This window comes from Chiloscyllium plagiosum, chromosome 3 (assembly GCF_004010195.1).
Source record: "Chiloscyllium plagiosum isolate BGI_BamShark_2017 chromosome 3, ASM401019v2, whole genome shotgun sequence".
In the NCBI taxonomy this organism is placed as follows: domain Eukaryota; kingdom Metazoa; phylum Chordata; class Chondrichthyes; order Orectolobiformes; family Hemiscylliidae; genus Chiloscyllium; species Chiloscyllium plagiosum.
The window spans coordinates 43,644,511-43,661,347 of record NC_057712.1 but is presented as its reverse complement, the minus strand read 5'-3'; the positions used below and the strand labels follow the sequence as shown (position 1 = coordinate 43,661,347).

The 16,837-nt window shown below is 41.6% G+C and overlaps 1 long non-coding RNA gene across 3 annotated transcripts in view; it reads right to left on the bottom strand.

The window, feature by feature from the left end:
- The window catches only part of LOC122543122, a 90,014-nt gene that overhangs the window by 62,531 nt on the left and 10,646 nt on the right, over positions 1-16,837 (bottom strand). The window contains exon 3 of one of the 3 annotated variants that reach the window (XR_006309923.1): positions 12,604-12,662. The exons of the other annotated variants lie outside the window; for them this stretch is intronic. This is a non-coding gene — a long non-coding RNA (uncharacterized LOC122543122). Of the gene's footprint in view, positions 1-12,603; positions 12,663-16,837 lie in introns of those variants that run through there. 3 annotated transcript variants of the gene reach the window in all.

Here is a 16,837-nt window from a genome sequence, read left to right as displayed (position 1 = left end):
GCATTGAGGTAAATGATCAGCTGTACTCATATTGAAGGGTGAAACAGCTTTGATAGGCTGAATAGCCTTTTCTTAAACCTATATTACTGTATTGCCATGGCCAGATACTCTGCATCGGTGGTGTTAGTTGAGGGATACAATTGGCCAGAATGCTAGGTTGCATGCCCCTGCTCTAAATTGCAGTGGGATTCAGCCAAGACTCCCCATCAACCATAAATACTCAAACTTTTGGCTGAGAGAGGAGAACACCATCCACAGGGCCACATCAAGAGGATCAGGCTGTTTCCAGCACACACTCTGAGCTATATTAATCATGTCCAGACCGTTGGTAGCAGCCAACAGGAGGCCCAACCAGCCAGGATTAACCTGGGAGCCCAACCAAGATGGCAGGAAGTGGCTGCTCCAGTCCATCGAATTGGAGGGAACAACCAGGGCATTCCAAACAATGGAAATTACTTGGAACTTAAGTAAGCATACGTGGCTTCTAACATATTGCGAATTATCTGAGGGACAGCAAGCAGAGGATGAGAGATCTTTTACAAGAATAGTAATTCTCCTGACATTTTCCTTCATGCTCATGGCTTAAATCCTTGGTAGACATCTTCCCTATGTCTGTATTACTATTCAAGTGAGTCCTTCTTGTATAAAGAAATGACAGTGAATCTTCTAGCCCATGATCACCTTCAGTGGTGGAATCTTGATGATGACAGATCTTGTCTTGGACTAAATATGTTGCAGATTTGGAGCAGATAGGGAGACATTAAAAGGAATCAATTCACCATTGCAGCTATAAACTTGGCCAATGCAACTTTGAGGAGAAATGCTGGCAGAGAGTTTATGAGGTTGCCAACAGACTGGAAATGGTCCAATTGGCCATTCAACTGGGACTTCTTCACAACTGCAGTTAATTCCTGGATTTCCTACTCAGTATTAACCAGCCACATAATACGTGCAGTCATATTTGGGGAACCTTAATTAAACCAAAGGCGGATAGTGGACCAGGACCATTTGATAGTCCTTATTATTTATGCAGAATTACACAGAATGTATAGCAATGAAGCTGGCCATTCTTCCTAGCTATTCCAGGTGTGTATTTATGCTTCATATAAACATTCTCCCATCCTAATCCATCAATATAACCCATTCATTTCACTTTTTTTCAATTTCCTGATAGCCTTTCTCCTTCATTTCTCTTTAATGTAACCTTCCTTATCACTTCAACTACTCTGAGGAAGCAATTTCCACAATCTCACCACTCTCAGGATGAAGAGGTTTCTCCAAAAATCCCTATTGGATCTATCAGTGACTGGTATTTGGGCCTTCAAATTACTCTATGAGCGCCTGCTCAGGATGAAGAGTGCTGTTACCATCCTCTTTAAATGAAGAAACCACAGGGTCTGCTGGGTCTGGTGTGGTAACTTCCTGGATAACTAGACAAGGATCTTGTCATTGGCAAGATATAGTTTATAAATATTTAAAGTTACTGACTGATAGCAACTAGTTATAGGTTACATTGATATATGACATATGATATGATGAACACAGTAACAAAGAATTTGAAGAGGACTAGATGTTGCGTCTCACTGCTTTGTGATCTGAAGCTGCTCTGTCCGCATCGTGCTGGGTGATATTTAAGCACTCATCAGTATTAACCCTTCCAGACCCATATGCTGCAGTGGTGTTTTATGCTTTAGACAATCGCCACACGTCCACACTCTCAAACCTTTCACAAGTCCTCTGTGAGTCTTAGGGAGGAATGTAACCCCCTGTTTTCCCTTCCTGATAGGTATAACCTCTTAACTCTCCAGTAATTCTGAATCCCTGTTGAACTTTTTCCTCTTTGGTCTCCATGGTATGGAGACCAAAATGAACATTTTGAGGTTTCAGCAAAATCTGAAACAAGTTGCATATAATTTCTCAGCTTTTCAATTCCATCTTTCTTGTAATCAGCCAGAGGCCTAGTGGCACAGTGTGTAGTCTGTCCCTGCTTCTGAAAACAAAACTGTGGTTTCAAGTCCTACCCCAGGACCCAATGTAAAAGGAAGAGATGTTCATAATGTGTGCAAATATTTATTGGGTTTTCAAACTCAAGCAAGTTGAGTGCCAAAGACAGGTGGTAAAAAAGTGAGAGATTCCTATTCAGAACCTGGAGTCTCTATCATCACTGTCCAGGCTACAATGGACATGTAATAAGTGCATGTCACCATAGCATCTTGGACTCTGAGTGAACACAACATACCATTTTTTAAGAAATGTGTTCATGGGATGAAGGCATTGGCTATTATTAATTGCCTCAGTGGCCAGTTAACCACAGCGCTGTGGGCCAGGAGGCACATTTAGGCCAGTCCAAGTAAGGATAGAAAATTTCCTTCCCTAATGGAGTAGCTATATTAGATCCGTTTTTTTAAAATCAAAACTAAAATTTGAGTGTATGTAGTGGTGGGATTGAAACCCAGAACGTTAGCCTGCGGTTCTGGATGACCAGACAGGAGCATCACCCCTACACCACTGCTTCCCTTAATTTCAGGAATCCCGATGCTCAGTTGGCTTTTTATAAACAGCTTATTCACCTGAATTGATATTGCTCATGATTTGTGTAACAGAATTCCATCCCCCCTCCCTCATTCCCCCCCCCACCCCACACAACCTTGTCCATCCAGTATTTTCCTCCCACTCCCTGCCGTACTTTTCTCTCACTCCCCCCTCCCTCCGGTAATTCCATCACCCTCCCTCCACTTTCCTCTCACTCCCTTCCCTACTCCTGTCCCTCATTTATTTTCCTCCCCATCCCCATCCCTCCAGCCCACAATGGGACCACATTCGATGAATCTTGACTATGTTATTTTTTTCCATGACAATGATAGGGGCATTGAGACTGCACATACCACACTGAAGGTTTGAAGAGGAAAATGGTGACATTTTTGTACCTTCCCGCTGCACCATGCATTAACAGGACTTGCTGCAACCTTCCCTCCCTCCCCAGCCCCTGAGTTATGTACGTCACTCCTAATGATGATAATATCACTGGCCAGGTGACAAGGAATTTGTTGGGAGTCACTGTTCACTGACTCACACTAACTCATCAAATCCACCCCATTAATTCCTTTAATCATCTTAAACACTTCAATTAGATCACTTCTCCATTATCTATTCTCAAGGAAATACAAGGCCATTCTGCCCTGTTCTCATCTTTTAAACCCTGGTATCATTGATGAATAGTTGCAAACTCTCGCAAGATATTTTTTTCTGAGAGAAAATTCAACCATAAAAAGATCAAGAAAGTGAAATGTATTGGCTGCTAATCAAAGCCTATATAACCAGAAATGAGAGATCTGGACAAATCTAACATTTATTTTACCTTCCTAACACAGAAGCATAAATTAACAAATAATAGATCTTTATCCGCACTATTAGACTGATTCACAACACTTGTTTATCTCATGATTTAACTTGTTATACACAGTGATACATCAATACATGCACACACTCATGTGAACACACAAATACACACTGACATAGTTATCTAAACACACTTTTACACAAACACATTGACTCTGACATATACACACAAACACATGCTAATTCATTCACACACATAAATACACATGAATAAAGATGTGTATTCACTTAAAATAAAAATTATACATGGCTATAAAACAAAGATTTTTTCTCCAAAACTGAGCAGTGAATTAAAAGCTTCATTCTGACTCTGTAATGAATCATCATCCTCTGCTCTTTCTCCACAATGCTGCAAAATGTCCTTTTTAATTAAATATCCAATTTCCTTTTCAAAGTTATTCTGCTTCCAGCACTTATTTCAGTCAGAGTTGTCCAGACATAACACTGTGCTGTATCAGAACATTTCTCCTAATTTCCTGAACAGTTTATTTTTGCCAGTTATCATAAATGCATGCCCTCTGGTTACTGGGCAATCAGTTCCTTCTTGATCAAAAATCTTTCTGAATTTTGAATATCTCTAATAAATCTCTTTGCTATAAGAACAATAATCCTAGTTTCTCTAACTTCTCCACATAACTCCTTCCAGACCCACAACCACTTCAATCTTGAAGGACCAGGGTGGCAGATATATCAAAACTCCACCACCTGCACATTCCCCTCCAAGCCATTTGCCATCCTGGCTTTTTTTTCCAAATTCATTTGCAGGATGAGGGCATCATTGGCTAGGCCAACATTTATTGGTCATCCCTAATTGTTAAGAGTCACTCACATTGCTATGGTTCTGGGTTCAGGTAAGGATGTCAATTTTCTTCCCTGAGGACATTAGTGAGCCAGATGAGTTTTTTTCCTGACAATCAACAATGGATTCATGGCCATCGTTAGATTCTTAATTCCACCATCTGCCATGGCAGGATTCGCATCCAGATCCCCAGAACATTGCCTGGGTCTCTGGATTAACAGTCCAACAATAATACCATTAGACAGATATATCACTGTTCCTTCACTATCGCCAGTTTAAAATCCTAGAGTTCCCTATTTAAATGATATTGTGAGTGCCCCTACACCCACTATGGCTTGGAAAAGGTGGATGCTAGGAAATTGTTTCCGTTAGACGAGGAGACTAGGACCCGTGGACACAGCCTTAGAATTAGAGGGGGTCATTTCAGAACAGAAATGCGGAGACATTTCTTCAGCCAGAGAGTGGTGGGCCTGTGGAATTCATTGCCACGGAGTGTAGTGGAAGCCGGGACGCTAAATGTCTTCAAGGCCGAGATTGATAGATTCTTGTTGTCTAGAGGAATTAAGGGCCATGGGGAGAACGCTGGTAAGTGGAGCTGAAATGCGCATCAGCCATGATTGAATGGCGGAGTGGACTCGATGGGCCGAATGGCCTTACTTCCACTCCTATGTCTTATGGTCTTATAGGACTGTAGTGGTTCAGGAAGGAAGCACAGCACCACCTCCTGAAATGCAATGGGGGGTGAGCAATGTCCATATCCTATAAAAGAATAATTTTAAAATCCTGAAGACACTCACTTCTCACACAATATTGTAAACATTCTTTCTACCTTATCCAAAACCAACATTTTCTCTTTATCATGGTTTCCAAAATTGGCCAGAAAACTTCAGGAGAGGCTTAATCAACAACAGAAAATTGTATTTATATTGCGCCTTTAACAAAATGATGTATCATCAGGCCCTTCACAGGAACATTATAAGGCAAAGTATGATGCCAAACCACAGGATATAATAAGATTAGTTGACTCAAAATTTAGTCAAAGTGGTTTTAAAACGTGTTTTGAAGGAGGAAAATGGGTTAGCAAGTTGGAGGGGTAGAGTGAGTGAATTGTAGAAAAGAAGGGCCAAGAGAATAGAGGGCACAGCTAACAATGGTGGAACAATTAAAATAAGGGCTCCACAAGAGTCCAGGATTTGAAGAGCACAGACACCTGACAGTCTGGAGCAAATGAGAGAGATACGGAAATCCCCTTTCAAGAGAAACCACAAGGAGAGAAGGAAACCAACATCAATACTTGACCAAAATGTTACTACCGAGTGGCAGTACAATGGATCACAGCCACTGATGCGCAGATAGCAAATAAACTAATGTGCAAATGTTGTTTGATTTGTTTTCATTATTGATCTCCTCCATTCCCAGCTATCGATTCATGATTGTGGGCATGTTTGCATTGCAAAGCATCTTTTTACCATTCTGTGCAAGTTCTGAAATCCAGTGATGTAGAAATAACTATATGCTGCTCCTCACAAATTCAGAGCGACCTGAAGCACTTGACAACCAATTAATATGCTTGAAGTGTCGTTTCTGGAAGTATAACAGCCAACTGTGCACAGCATGCTCCCACAAATAGCAGTGTCATAGCACCAATCTGCCTCTCCCTTCCACAAATCCAATCTTCTCCCCCTGACTGTGCTGTATAGCCTGACCCTCCATCTGCCCTCTTTACCCCATGACCCATCCCCATTCCCATTCCCATGCTGCTCTCTGCTTAACTGTAGCCTCTGTCACTGGCCAAGGGATCAAAGTCAATTTTTAACTGCAGGATGTCCTGGAAAACATGTCCTTTCAGTTTTCCAGCCTGTGACTCCTTTACCCCTATGCCAAATATTTTTCAATGATTGGGGCCAGAGAGATGACCGAGCTAAGGCACTGGCTCACTTGAGGCACAGTGAGTAGAATTTTGTTACCTTTAAAAAGGATCTTGAGCCTTAGCAGCAATCCCACTGTCTGTCCCTTCCAAGTTTCACAACATCCCTTCTTTAGGAGGGAGACCAGAATTGCACTTTGTTTTAACTCTACCATCTTCATTTTCTACCCCATCTAATTTATGGGCCTTTTGTCAGCTAAATAATAGAGAAACATTGCAGTGATTAGTCAAAACCTCCATTATCATTGGGTGATGCCATTCTCAGGATGGTAAGAGAGGAACTAGCTAGACCCTGGTTTTTCTTTGTCTAGCTATTCATATTTTGAGAATTTGAGGCCTGATCAAAGAGTAGCTATAAGGTGAAAATCAGGCAGTAAGCTTTTTTCAAATTAAGTTTACATCTCACTGAAATTCCAGTTTTTTATGGTTCAAATGTTGTTGGAATGGATTGTGAGGAATTAGATTAGATTACATTACAGTGTGGAAACAGGCCCTTCGGCCCAACAAGTCCACACCGACCCGCCGAAGCGAAACCCACCCATACATTTACCCCTTGCCTAACACTACGGGCAATTTAGCATGGCCAATTCACCTGACCCTGCACATCTTTGGACTGTGGGAGGAAACCGGAGCACCCGGAGGAAACCCACGCAGACACGGGGAGAACGTGCAAACTCCACACAGTCAGTCGCCTGAGGCGGGAATTGAACCCGGGTCTCAGGCGCTGTGAGGCAGCAGTGCTAACCACTGTGCCACCGTGCCGCCCACATTGGTTTTGCTTCACTTTATAAACACCATATCATGCAAAAAAGTATTACGCACTATAAGCATTTCAATTTGGCAGCTGGCATGCCAACAAGAGATTCACGTTGTACTTACTGATCTCGTGCCCTAACTTGGACTGTGGATTGCACCATGTAGTTCTCTCCTGGGACTTCAAGGAGTTGCTTTAAATCATTACCAATTGACCTCTATGCCATATTGAAAGAACATGTCTGAGAGAATACAGTACAACACATTTCAGCACAAGAGCTGTTATTAAGTACACTTTGACATGTTAATGATGCATTTGCCATGTTTACAGCAATTTATGGATAATGCAATGTCTACTGTAGGATTAGGATACTTTTAATGGAACATTGACTTTTCAAAACCTAGCACTTAAGGCTGATGGAGACCTGATGCTGATTACCAGAACAAGATCATGACCACTCATCTCCAAAATGCCTTGAATTCAGACACTCCTTTGTTCACAGATATATCGACTGGACATCACAGCATGCTTTCAACTGATTTCAATATTAATTGCAGAGTGAAATGATTTTTAAAAAGGTTCCATTTATTATTTATGCACTATTTGAGAGGTTTTTTTGACTACTATTGCAGAAAAAAGACTTTAGACACGTTACCATTAGTGGTCATTCAATGATAAATAAATATCCTTAGGTGACTGGAAACCTGAGGTTTAATGATGCTTCATAAGGATGAGTTTCTGGTCTTCACTGACTTGTCAGTTTTGTACAGGAAACAAAGCAGCCAACTTGCCCTTGGCAAAGCCCCAGAAATAGAAACTGAATTTTTTGTGATGTTGGTTGAGAGATAAATATTGGTAGAATTCTCCTGCCTTCTTCAAAATATTGCTTTGTGATTTTCATGTCAATCTGAGAAGGCAGACATAGCCTCAGATACATGCCTCATCTGAAATATGGTATGTCTGGCAAGGCAACATTCCCTCATTAATTCATCAGATTGGATTATTCTGTACAAATATCTGGAGTGTTTTGAACACACATTCTTCTGCCATATATATGTATATATAGAGCATGCTACCCACTGGACTGCATGTGGCATACTAGCTGGAGGTGATTCAACACAGGTTTATTGCCCAAAGTAGAAAAGATTTCAACCAGGTCCTTAAGTAACTGGACTTGGGTCTCTTGTGCTCTGCGTTTTCCAGTGCAGGCCAGCCACTGAGCTTTCCCCATTAGCTTAGGCTGGTGGTCCAGCCAGCAATGCCCACATTCCATGAATGAATAAAAAGATACAAACCTGGCAACACCATCCTTTCCCTACCAAGCATAGGATGCACTGGCAATTCTAACTAGCTATTTCAACCCTGACTTCCTGCCTCAAGATCCAACCCCCAAACTCCAACCATTGGTTAATCAACATGTCCAACAACATACCATTCAGAATAAATCAGCTGCTTGATTGGCACCCCATCCATAAACTTAACCACTCACTTCGCTGGTGCCCAGTGATGACAGTATGTACTGTCTATAGGATGCACTGCAACAGTCAACAAGGCTTCTTTGGTGTCATCAACAACCACAAGCACATCCACCTAGAAGGACAAAGGCAGTAGATACATGAGAAAACCACTATGTGCAAGTTACCCTCCACCCACTCACTGTCCTTGTTTGGAAATAGATCGCTGTACCTTCACTCTCTCACTGAGTTAAACATCCTGGAAATCCCTCCCCAAAAGCAATGTAAGTGTACCTACTGAACATGGACTGCAGTGATTCAAGAAGTCAGATTGCTACCAACTTTTCAAGGATATCTCGAGATGAGCAATAAATGATGGTCCAGCCAGCAATGCTCATATCCCATGAATGAATGAAAAATAAACTGGGAACACCATCTCTTCCCAATCAACTGAAAATTAATAAATTTTTCCCTAGCTGATTAAGTAGTTCTTAACTTCATTGATTAGAAAGTTCCAGAGGGCAAGGATCAGGAAAATTAGTCACATAATTTTCATGTTTTGACTGAGGGGAATGAGAGCTGTTGTGAAGGGGATGAACCATCGTTTCTTGGTAAGACTGTGGGTGAAATGCTAAAAACATTTTCAAATCACAATCTCTCCCTTTTCAGTGACATTCATTTCTTCACACTAAACTTCACAACTTTAGAAAAATATGAACTAAGGAACCAATTTGATTGAAGTAGATTGGAAAATATATGAAAAATAACGTGTAAAGCAGTAAAAGAAAAAAAGATAATTGGGAAGAAATGAGAAAACAGGGAAAGCAAATTGAGAAAAGCATCAGGGAATCAAAAGACGTGTTTCGGATTGGTTCGGAGTTAGCAATTTATTAAAGAACAAATCAAGGTCCTTAGGTGAGAAAGGCAAAACAGCAGGCCTGGGAAGAGTGCAGTTGGCATTTAATTATTTTTTTCCTCCACAACAGTTTTCACAGTAGAAAATGTCTGTGGAAGGGATAAAAGAATATATCTAAGTTTGTGGAGAAAATTGAAATTGGTAATGAAAAAAATAACAATTTCTGTTATAGAGTCATAGAGGTGAACAGCACGGAAACAGACCCTTCAGTCCAACTCATCCATGCCAACCAGATATCCTAAATTATTTTAGTCCCATTTGCCAGCACTTGGACCAAATTCTGCTAAACCCTTCCTACTCATATACCCATCCAGATGCTTTTTAAATGTTGTAATTTTACCAGACTCCACCACTTCCTCTGACAGCTCATTCCATAAGATATAGTAGTGGAAATTAGGCCATTCAGCCCATTGGGTCTGCTCCACCGTTCAATCATGGCTGATAAGTTTCTCAACCCCATTCTCCCACTTTCTCTCCGTAACCCTTGATACTCAAGAACCTCTCTCAGTCTTAAATATACTCAATGACCTAATCTCCACAGCCTGCAGCAATGAATTCCATAGATTCACCACTCTCTGGCTGAATAAGTTTCCCCTCATCTCCGTTCTAAAGGGTCTTCCCCTTACCCTAAGGCTATGCCTTCTGGTCCTAGTCTCTTCAACCAATGGAAACATCTTCCCAACATCCACTCTGTCCAGGTCATTGAATATAAATCCAGAATCCTCAAACATTCCTCACATGTTAAGCGTTTCATTCCTGGTACATTCTCGTGAACCTCCTCTGAACACCCTCCAGGACCAATACATCTTTTCTGAAATATGGAGCCCAAAAATGCACTCAATACTGCAAATGTGGTCCTACCAGAGTTTTAAAATAGCCTTAGAAGTATATCCTTTGATATTACATCCTTTGCACCAACCTCTACATGAAAAAGTTGCCCCTTAGGTTCCTTTTAAATCTTTCCCCTCTCACTCTAAACCTATGCCCTCCAGTTCTGGATTCCCCCATCCCATGGAAAAGACATTAATATTTATTTCATCCATGCCCCTCATGATTTTATGAACCTTTATAAAGGTAACCTCTTAGCCTCTGACGCTCCAGGGAAAACAGCATCAGCCTACTTGACTCTTCCTACAGTTCAAATCCACCAATCCTGGCAACATCTTTGTAAATCTTTTCTGAACCTTTTCAAGTTTCACAACATCCTTCCTATAAGAGGGAGACCAGAATTGCTCACAATATTCCAAAACTGGCCAACCATTGTCCTGTACAGACACAAAATGACCTCCCAACTCTTATACTCAATACTTTGAACAATTCTCTTCTTTTTGATACAAAAGACATCAAACTTTCTCCCAGCCACTTTGTATCTTTGACAGCCTTGCCACAAGCCACGTGTGGCCTTGCTGCAGAAATAAGCCCTGAGATTGACCGAAAGGATTTAAGAAGTTCCCATTTAGAAGGTAGGCTACTGCAGTCAAAGCAGAAACAGAACCTTTGAAATATTTAAATATGCTATGTGACGCCAGGTCAGACCCTGGGATTCTGTTGCAAGCAGGTTGTCTCCTGACTTCTCAAAGCCTGTCAACCATCTACAAGGCACAACTCTGTGAAGGATTATCCTGGCTTGCCTGGTGTTGCAGCACCAACAATATCCAAGAAGCTTAACACTATCTAGGACTTAAAGCAATTGACTGGTACCGAATCCACTACCTTAAACATTTACTCCCTTCACTGATATACAGTGCTACAAATTGATAAGTGTCCAATTATTCCAATACCATGAGTTCTCTCATCTAGAAGAACAAGGGCTATAGATACATGGGGACATAATCACCTGCATGTTCCCCTTGAAGTCACTCACCATGCTGACTTGGAAATAAGTCACTATTCCTTAAGTGTTACTGGGTCAGAATCCTTGAAATTGCCATGGTCCTTGCTCTCCCATTGGAGAGAGGCAGCTGGCAGCAAGTTGTTTCCTCCTGACTTGAGGGTCACTGAACCTCGGGCAAGGGTTGAGGTGAGAAGGCCAGACCTTCAGGGGTGTCTTCAACCAGTACAGGAATTTAACCCCTGTTGTCAATGCCATTCTGTTTCCACAAGCCAGTCTTCCAGTAGGCTGAGCTTTCCAACCCTAATGTGCTATGGGATATCTAATCTTTTGAATGAAATGTTAAACCAAGGCCTCTGCCCTCTCAAGTTGATGCAAGACTTCGCAAGCAGACAATTTTGAAGCGCAGTAGAGATCACTCTGGTATCCTGGGCCAATACATATCCCTCAAATAGCCACTAGCAAAATAGCAAATTATCTGGTTATTATCTTATTTTCACTTTTTGGATCTTGCTCTGCGCAAATTGTCTGCTGTGCTTTCTTCATTACAACAGTAACTACATTTCAACAATATTTCATTGACTGTAAAGCACATTGACATCTTCTGAAGTTAAAAGATGTTATAAAAGTGCCAGTCTTTCTACTGTTTGACAACTTAACTTGGAAGTAGATCAGATAATTTATGAAGCTGCCAATCTCTGAATTGAGGAATGGGCCAATTATCCCAATGCTCAAGGGCAACAGTCAGATAATAGCCCAGTGATCAAGAATGGTGGCTTTAACCCCACCCAGAAACTGGTATCCTATACCAAAACTGCTCAGCTGGATTTATCATTTCATTAGCAGAGTCAAATGTTTGATTCTGACAACCTAGAACCTACTTGAGGGCTGTTAAACAGTCCAACATTGATGTATATGTTTACCTGAAGTAAATATCATCCAGCTTTTTCTTATTTATGGGTGACAGCAATGGAGACAGTGTGTTTTATTTAACAGCAGGAAGTCAAGATCAGATAGATTTATAAAATTATGGATGGAGTGGAAGCCTGAGAGAGAAATTTCAACAATCTGTATAAAGCTTGGTAACTGGTCAGATGGTATTAGATGGCAAAGAATATTATTAAACTTGCACCGGTGTGAGGAATAGTTTAAAAAATTATTCATCTGGAAAAAATTGAGACAAAGGATGGATAAGGATGTGTTAATAAAGTTTAGGAGTATGGTTATGGTGTATCAGGGGAATTATTGAATTGCAAATAGACTGCAAAAAGAACATACATTTATGTAGTGCCTTTCAAGACTTCATGATCTATCTGATCTTTCATGACTTCAACATGTCACAAAGGGAATTACAGCCAATGAAATGTTTCTTAAGGTGTAACTACTGGCATATGTCAGAAATATGCCAACCAGCAGACACACAAGCACCCACAAACAGTGCTGGGATACTGGTTAGCTAAACTTTTTATTGCAATGTGAGTGGAGAGATAAATATTGGTCAAAACAATAGGGAAAACTCCCCTCTGCCTCTTCATAATAGTGACTGTGGAATCTTTTCTGTGGTCTCAGTTTAACTTCTCATCTGAAAGACAGTTGCAAACAATCACAATGCAGTTGCTGTTCTAATACATAGAAACACAGCAGCCAAATTGCACAGTGCAAGTTCCCACAAATAGCAAAAAGATCAAAGGGCAGTTAATTACTGGTGATGCTGGTTGACAAATAAATAAGCTTCTGAAGGTGATATCAGTGTGAGTCACTTTGGACAAAGCATCCTGCTTGACTGGCACACTATCCACCAATTTAAACATTCGCTGTGTGTGGGCATGGTAAATTATCTGCTTTGTCCTGGATGATGTCCAACTGCCTGATTGTTGTTGGAGCTGCACTCATCCTGGCAAGTGGAAAGTATTCAATCAGACTCCACACTTCTTACAGATGGTGGACACACTTTGGGGAGTTAGGAGGTCAGTCATTCACTGCAGGGTTCCTAGCCTCTGATTTGCTCTTGTAGCTATGTTTATAACAGCTGTATTCCTCCCAGGACATTGATAGTGGGGGAAAATCAGCAGTGGCAATACCATTGAACTTCAAGAGGTGATTGTTACACTGTCTCTTTTTGGAGATGGTCATTAGTTGCACTTGTGGCACAGATGTTACTTGCTAGTTACGAGCCAATGTCTGAATATGGTCCAGGTCTTGCTGCACTGGACATGAACTGCTTCAATGAGGAGTCACAAATGATGCTGAACATTGTGTAATCATGGGTAAACATTTCCACTTCTGACTTTATGACAGAGGGAAGGTCATTGATGAAGCAGCCAAGGAAGACTGAAAAGGTGCCTGACTGCTTTAATTGAACAATGGAAGATAATGAATTCACACCATAGAATCTGGAATTTGCTCATCGTTTATGATTCGTATGTCCCACTCTATTTGCTTTACCACACCATCTCTATATCAAGGCACATTTGACTTGTTTTCTCAAAATTCAAACTGACTTCATGGCCCTTCTTAAGCTATTTTGCACAAGTTAAAGCCAATTGACAACAGACATGTCCAATTCCCTGACATCTCCACTCTGATCAACGCTATGTTGTGTTGACAACAACATGCTGGATGTTCCGGTGGTCAGGGGCTGAGGTCAACTTAGCCCCCACTTCTCTCATTCTTTACATGGGGCTGAATTTACTCATTCTCTCTTTGCCAATGAGCAGGTAAACCCAGGTGTCTTATACTAGAAAGGTGAAGCTGGGCAGCCTTTGTATAATCTGCCTGAAAATGGAACCTATGTAAACCAATTTACCTCTTTGCTTTTGTCATGATCTGAGGAGGGCAGAAACTTGAGAGAACACACAAGGGAAGCTGATACCAGTTCATTTATATATTTGTTAAATAAGGTTGTTCAGGCTCAAGAAAACGGTTTTCAGTTCATCTTCAGAACAAGAACACAATCCACTGGGAAAATTAAAAGACCCATGTCCTGCAAGACTGATTTATTCTTAAATTCCTTGATTAACCTATTGTTTAACTAAAAGGTGCACTCCAGTTGATAGTACAGAAGGAAGATTGGATCAAGAGGATATAAGCTGAAAACGTGTTGCTGGAAAAGCGCTGCAGGTCAGGCAGCATCCAAGGAGCAGGAGAATCGACGTTTCGGGCATGAGTCCTTCTTCAGCCATTCCTGAAGAAGGACTCATGCCCGAAACGTCGATTCTCCTGTTCCTTGGATACTGCCTGACCTGCTGCGCTTTTCCAGCAACACATTTTCAGCTCTGATCTCCAGCATCTGCAGTCCTCACTTTCCCCTCAAGAGGATATAAGCCTTGAAATTTGTGCTGGCCAGTTTCCAGGGGCACAGTGAATTATCCCTTGGAAACCAGAGAGTCACCAGAATCTGCACTGGAGTCTCATCCTCTCCTGCTACCTTGCCTGACTAAAGGATACATTTTAAGTAAGACTCAGGTAAGTCCCAGGCTTACATCAATTTTAAAAACACACTTAACTAGACCAAAAGAGAAAATGCTGGAAAATCTCAGCAGGTCTGGCAGCATCTGTAAGGAGAGAAAAGAGCTGACGTTTTGAGTCTAACTGACACTTTGTCAAAGCTAAAATAAAAAGGGAGAAATAGGGAGGTATTTATACTAGGCTGAGAGAAGGTGAGTCATGGCTCCAGAAGCAAAGGTAGCAATAAAGAGGTGATAATGACAGTGCATAGAGAGATTATAGGGAGATTAGGAGCTGTGAATGACCACGGCTGAAGCCAGTGCTATGTGCCAGTGCTCAACAACTTCAGATGATTATCAGACAACTTCAGATGACCCCTCTGGGGTCGAGATGGGATAATCATCTGAAGTTGTTGAGCACTGGCACATAGCACTGGCTTCAGCCTTGGTCATTCACATCTCCCAATCTCCCTATAATCTCTCTATGCACTGTCATTATCACCTCTTTATTGCCAGCTTTTGCTTCTGGAGCCATGACTCACCTTCTCTCAGCCTAGTATAAATACCTCCCTATTTCTCCCTTTTTTTTAGCTTTGACAAAGGGTCAGTTAGACTCAAAACGTCAGCTCTTTTCTCTCCTTACAGATGCTGCTAGACCTGCTGAGATTTTCCAACATTTTCTCTTTTGGTTTCAGATTCCAGCATCCGCAGTAATTTGCTTTTATCCACACTTAGCTAGACTTTTGGTGGTGGTCACTAGCTGTGCCCATCACACCTGCACAGAATCTGAATGAAGCAGGTCTAACAGCTGTACCGTTGAGGACAACCCATTTGCCAAGAGGGTACTATATGCTCAACAGCATATAGAAGAGACCTGACACTTCTATTGATGCCAATCCGTGTAATAAGGCTTAATTTACAGTGCTGTTCCTGAGCCCCTAATCCCATATGTAATCCCAGATTCCTACCCAATCCTGTTATGAAGTTGCAGATTCTTGATGTTTTATCCAACAGTCAAGTCTTACATCACACCCATCACTGGGTTTGCCCTCTACCACCTCCTAAATATTTTTATACAGCTTTAAAATGCACCTGCCTGAACCCTTGCTGCTAAGCATTTGCTCCCTCTTTGTCAGCATCATTTAAGTCTCTTCATGAGCAAACCCCTCTTCACCATTTTAGTTTTTATGCCCTTGTCAACATCTCTCACTGTTATCTCTAGGTTACTACAATTTCCTCCTCCTGCCCCAGTGGTGACAAAAATCAATCTTGAACCACATACTGGGCCTCATTCTGAGCCCTCCCCACACCCCAGTGGTGTTTCATCTAGCTACACCACTCCTCACTTTGAAAACATTCATTAAATGTGTCCTTGACTATCTCTTAGAACATAGAACATTACAGTGCAGTACAGGCCCTTCAGCCCTCGATGTTGCACCATCCTGTGAAACCAACCTGAAGCCCATCTAACCTACGCTATTCCATTCGCATCCATATGCCTATCCAATGACCATTTAAATGCTCATAAAGCTGGCGAGTCTACATCTGTTGCAGGCAGTGCGTTCCACGCCACTACAACTCTGAGTAAAGAAACTACCTCTGACATCTGTCCTATATCTATCACCCCTCAGTTTAAAGCTATGTCCTCTCGTGTTTGCCATCATCATCCAAGGAAAAAGGCTTTCACTGTTCATTTTATCTAACCCTCTGATTATCTTATATGTCTCAATTAACTCACCTCTCAATCTCTTTTCTCTAATGAAAACAGCCTCAAGTCCCTCAGTCGTTTCTCATAAGACTTTCCCTCCATACCAGGCAATATTCTAATAAATCTCCTCTGCACCCTTTCCAAAGCTTCCACATCCTTCCTATAATGCAGTGACCAGAACAGTACACAATACTCCAAGTGCAGCCGCACCAGATTTTTTATAGCTGCAGGCATGATCTCATGGTTTTGAAACTCAATCCCTCTACTAATAAAAGCTAACACACCATATGCTTTCTTAACAGACCTATCAACCAAGATGGCAACTTTGAGGAATCTATGTACATGGACATAGAGCTCTCTCTGCTCAACTACACTACCATGAATCTTACCATTAGCCCAGTACTCTGCATTTCTGTTGCTCCTTCCAAAGTGAATCACCTCACACTTTTCCGCATTAAACTCCTTTTGCCACCTCCTTTTGCACGGTGGCACAGTGGTTAGCACTGCTGCCTCACAGCGCCAGAGACCCGGGTTCAATTCCCGCCTCAGGCGACTCTCTGTGTGGAGTTTGCACATTCTCCCCGTGTCTGCGTGGGTTTCCTC